A 6,000-nucleotide genomic window follows, 5' to 3' on the forward strand; every position below is an offset into this window, starting at 1 on the left:
GAGGAGGGATGAAGACAGCCAAGACGACGGGGTTGGGGGCTTCCAGGAGGCCAGGGTAGTGGCTTCCATCCTGGGCGGCGCCCTGCCCCAGCCTCCAACTGCGTCTTCAAGCAGTTTTCCCGGGAGGTGAATGTCGCCCTCCCGAGGCCTGAAGTGATCGTCCCCTCAACTGGTCCTAGACCACCATTGCTTTCGACCCAAGGGACCAGCTCAGGTGCTCCTTCATGGCCGGCAAGCTCCCAATGATGTGCACCCCAACTATCAGCAACGTCCTCGTCACCAAGACCATCATTGATAGTGGAGCTGGGCTGAACGTCCTCTCAGTCGAGACCTTTGAGAAGCTCCAGCTGCCGTATGAGCAACTCCAGCCGACCAAGCCCTTCTCAGGGGTAACAGAGGGATCCACTGTACCCATTGGTCAAGTGCATCTGTCCGTCAACTTTGGCGAGCGCCAGAACTACCACACTGAGGTCATCGTCTTTGACGTCGTGCACATCCACATGCCATACAACGCCATCCTCGAGTACCCAACGCTTGCCAAGTTCATGGCAGTGGTCCACAATGGATACAATGTCCTCAAGATGCCAGGGAGCGGCGGCATCATCACCATTCCCTGTCACAAGAAGGATGTCGTCTCCGCACTGGAGTGAGCGTACCGCGCGGCGATGGTGAAACGCTCAGATAATGAAGACGATGGGCTGCCTCGCAAGGATCCACGCAAGAAGAAGAAAGAGCTCCTCCCCACGGAGTGCCCCGGGGCTTCGGGCTCCATGCCCGGGGATGGAGCCCTGCCCCCCATCGCATAGGGATGCACGCTCGGCGCCCCTCTTGGGTCAGAACTGGGGTCTCTGTAAGTGCATCTAGTGCCCCTTAGTGATTTTGGTGGTTTGAAGACTTATAGGTGAAGTATCTAATGTGTTTGTGAGTATACACAGGATCTTGAAGTCATTGAGGAGTTTGAGATATTTGAAGAATATCGACCCCTAAAAATATATGTCTTCAGTTGAAGAAATTGGTCTGAAGCTGAAGAAATGAATCGCGAGGAATCTGCGATGAAGTTGAAATTCCTCATGAAGATACTGACATTGAGAAGTCCGGTGTGTCCTGAAGAAAATCACTCTGAAGAATTTGAAGCATGAAGACTTACACTTTCTGTTTTATTTTCTTCGCATTTGAGTAATAGGAACACCGTACTGTTAAAGGGGGTCGAAGTTACGCTATGTTATGAATTTCCTCATGATGCTCAACCCAAGCCTAAATCCTACCAAAAGCCTCAAGTGAGGAATAAGAGTGACATGAGGACTCTCACAGTTGAGGGTCCCGACCGTTTCGATAGCCACGCCAAGTCATTGGTCTTATCCATTCCAACGGTCATATTATTTAACGGCATTAGTGTCAAATCATGTCGGGATGCTCCCAGGCTATAAATATCCACCCCCCACAACCACTAGTTGGTTGGTTGCTCCGTTAGAAACTGACACTTGTCATAAGAGCAACCCAATTCCTCAGAGCCTTCGAGAGTAATTCATTAGTGAGGAAATACACCATACACCGAAACCACAAACCAAACCTAGTGATTGAGCATCACTGAAGAAGTTGTTCCTGTGTGGGACTGAAGCCTTTTACCTTTGAGGACTGTGCATCCTCCAGACGGTTAGGCGTCATGGTCTAGAGCTTTCCAGCAGTCAATTGTGGATCGCCGGGTGACTAAGTTTGTGAGGGTTTGGAAGTCTGCCCTGAAGACTTACCACGAGTGTTGGGCAAGGACTGTGTGTCCTTAGCTCAAGGAGAATACGGTAGGGACTCTGTGTCCTTTGGTTTCAATACCAAGCCACTCCAAAACAGATGTACGACTGTCACAGTAGTTGGAACTGGGTCATCAATGATTGTCTTCACTGAGAAATGGGTTCTAATTCCTCAACTCCTTACTTTCCTCGTATTATGTGTTGATGACTTTCACTGCAACTATTTTTGAAGAATTTGCTGAAGACTTTCTCTGAATTTCCTCAACCCCAAATTCTTCACGTCACTTAATCCACATCTGTATTCTGCGTGCCTGCTCACTGTGCAATCTGTTTTCACATTCTTCACTCTGAAAAACTGTTGTTGTGAAACTTTGCACTTCTGATCCTTTACTGTTTCCGCTGTAAGTTAGTCATCAGTGAGGAATTTTCTCAAAAGGAATTTCCCCAGTGATGAAATTCTAAAAATCTCCTATTCACCCCCCTCTAGTCGATATAACGCACTTTCAATTGGTATCAGAGCAAGGTACTCCCTTGTTCTGTGTGATTTTGGTTTAACCACCTGGAGTTTTAGTTATGTCGACTGCAGGCATGTTTAACGTGACTGCAGATGTCCTACCTACGAAGGAAAGAACTTTCCCTTCTGGCAGAACAAAATGCAAATGCATCTACAAGCTATTGATAATGATCTCTGGTATATTGTGGAACATGGCGTCCCCATCATCTCTGCCAGTGTCACTGCGGCTGATGTGAAGAAATTCAAGCAACTCGATTCTCAAGCGAAGAACATCATCTGTGGCCAGTTTGGAAGAGTAAGTGCTTTGGGCTCTACAACACTGATCTGGGAGAGACTGTGCAAGGTAAATGAAGGAGTATCAACCCAGCGTGACTCTCGTGTTGATATTCTTCGCAATCTCTTCAATCGCTTCAAGAGACATGACAATGAAAGCTGCCAAGACACCTTTGATCGCCTCACTGACATATCAAATGAACTGCAAGCACTGGGAGCTCGAGACATCACTAATCACGAAGTTGTGAAAATTTGCTGAGATCTTTGGATTCTTCATTTGATACTTTAGTTCTGATGATTCAAGAAAGACCAGATTACAAGATTCTTGATCCGGCTGATATACTAGAAAGGCTAAATACTCATGAATTCCAGCTAGAAGAAAAGAGAGATCTATATGGACCAAGCTATTCCAGACCACGTGCACTGAAGGCTAGAGCAATTTCCTCATCTGAAGACGAAGACACAGATGACAGCATTTGTGACCCTGAAGAGTTTGGAGAGGAGCTTGCAATGCTCGTGAGGAAATTCCAGAGATTTACACGACGTGGCCAATTCGGTAAATCTTCAAGAAGAGACATGCGGAAATCAGAATCTTCATCTGAGGACTACAAGAAATGAACGTGTCACAAGTGCAAGAAATCAGGTCATTACATTGCTGATTGTCCCCGTTGAGGAAAGGAATCAAAGAAGAAGAAATACAAGGATGACAGTTCTGATGACTCGAAGAAGAAGAAGAAATATTCAAAATCCTCATCTTCAGAAAGGCTCGGGCACTTATTGGCAAGGAAATGGACTCCGAGGCAGAATCAGAGGAATGTGATGAAGAAGAGGGTTCTGATGAAGACTCAGAATCCGGACAGGCTAGTCTTGCACTGCAACCACTTTCGTCACCAAGTCAATCTTCAACCTTGAAGAAAATGATAGCACCATCCGCACTGATGACTATGCTGATGACTTCGCTCCAACCTTTTGCTTCATGGCAAAAGGTTCAAAGGTACCAAATAATGCCTCCTCCTCTGATTCAAGTGACTGGGAACCTGATAATATAAGAAACCCAGTTACAGTAAACTTGCTATCATTGCCACTAAACAACAAACTGCCCTGGAAAAGCTTTAGAAACTTCTAGATAAAAGTGATGATCTGTTGAATGATGAAATGAACCTTACCCAAATCCTCACTGAAGATGTGAAAAGTCTTCAGTCTATATTTGATAATCTTCAGGATCGTTATGATACACTCCTCACTGATCATGAGAAGCTTTCCTATGAATTTCTTCAAAGGAAGCTTGATCTTGAGAAGCTGAGGATGTCTCATGATGATCTTCGTATGGAAAATGATTCATTACTAGCTCAACAGATCAGCGCTGGTCAAGTTGAATTCATTCCTCCATGTCTTAAATGCATTGAACGCGAAACTGCTAATTCCTCACCAGAATCATCAAATGTTGCTATTGCTACAAATTCTTCAACTGCACATGTTGTGTCTATTTCCTCACTTGAGGAAAACACAAATGTTACTGATGAAAATGCAGGGTTGAAGGAACTGTACGTGACAGGCATATACAAAAGCCTCAAAGGACATCAAACCCTTTGTGATGTGCTCAAAAAGCAGATCTTGAACAGGAACCCGAGGAAAGAAGGAATTGCCTTTGAGAGGAAATTAAATGCTGATGGATCTTATTGGAAACCTGAACAGTATCCCAAAACCTCTTGGGTTGCTTCTACTGGGCCTCCTTTTGATCCATCTAATCTAACTGGTTTTTCATGTGAATTATCCTATTCCTCGGATGAGTCATTTGACTCCTACTATAAACTGTTCAAAAATCAATCTGGTGAAGTATTTGCTCGATATGTTGGAACTAATTGCAGGAATGGCCCTCCCTTGAGGAAAATCTGGGTTCCCAAAAGCTGTCTCGAAAATCTTCAGGTGAATGTCCTTATGACACCACCACTGAAGAATCAGAACCCCAGATCAAATTCCTCAGGAGGACCAAAGTCTTCAAGAGGATCAAAATCCTCAACTTGTCAAAACTATGCTCGTACCCGTGCTAATGCGTATAACATGTAGGGAAACTACAAGGAATATGAATATGAGCGTTACTCCTCAAATCATTATGTTCATAAATCCTCAAACCAGTTCTCTGCATATTCATATGAGTACTTTAATCCCCCTACTATTAAGAGAAGCCACCTTTCTCATATGGTGCTCGCAGGATGATGAATGCTTTGCCACCCCTTCAGATGTGGGTGGTGAGGAAATCGAACTAATCACTTCTGCAGGTCAGGTCTCCAGATGAAAATCATCATTTGAAGAATTTAATGGAGACCTGAGGAAATGCTTGATAGGACGCAAGCTAATGATTCATGAAATAGAAATATTTCACACGTCCTTACATTTCTGTTGTGATGAAATTGCTGATCTGATGAAATTAGTATCATATTCTTCAAATCTGAAGAATATGAGATGGTAAGCTGTACTAATTCATCTGCAGGATGACAAACCCAAGAATACTGAATGGGTTCTTGATAGTGGCTGCACACATCACATGACTGGTGATAAAACCTTACTGATGAATATGCCACTAACTCCATCACCTCTGAAGCAAATCACATATGCTGACAAAGGTAAAAGCAAGGTATTGGCACTTGGCAAAGTGGCTATTTCCAAGGATAGGCATATGGATAAAGTGATGCTTGTTGAATCCCTTGGTTTTAACCTCATGTCAGTCTCGATGCTTTGTGATCTTGATATGATTGTTATCTTTGGTAGATATAGATGTCTAGTCATTATGGAATCTGACAGATCCAAAGTCTTCGAAGGTGTAAGAAGAGGGGATTTGTACATTGTTGATTTCTCTACAGGTCCTCAACCAGCCACTTGCTTGCTAGCAAAAACCTCAGAAGGATGGTTGTGGCACCGAAGACTAGGTCATGCAGGCATGAGGAACTTGCACACGCTCGCGAAGAAGACGCATGTCATCGGCATCGAATCAGTCAAATTCCTCAAGGATCATCTCTGCGGTGCTTGTGAATCTGGGAAAATGACCAAATCCAAGCATCCCTCAAAGACTATCATGACCACTACACGTCCATTCAAATTGCTTCATATGGATCTATTCGGACCTACTCACTATGCCACACTAACCAATGCAGCATCTTTATATGGCTTCGTCATAGTTGATGATTATTGCAGATATACTTGGGGGCATATCATAGTGTATAAAACTGAAGTGCAGGAAATCTTCAAACGATTTTCTTCAAGGGCCTCGACGAACTTTGGCATCAAGATCAAACATATCAGGAGTGATAATGGAACCGAGTTCAAAAACACTGGTCTTGATGATTATCTTGATGAACTTGGTATTACTCACGAATTATCTGCTCCTTATACTCCTCAGCAGAATGGTCTCGTCGAAAGGAAGAACAGGACTCTGGTTGAAATGGCGAGAATTATGCTTGAACAATATCA

Source organism: Hordeum vulgare, chromosome 2H (assembly GCF_904849725.1).
Source record: "Hordeum vulgare subsp. vulgare chromosome 2H, MorexV3_pseudomolecules_assembly, whole genome shotgun sequence".
In the NCBI taxonomy this organism is placed as follows: Eukaryota; Viridiplantae; Streptophyta; class Magnoliopsida; order Poales; family Poaceae; genus Hordeum; species Hordeum vulgare.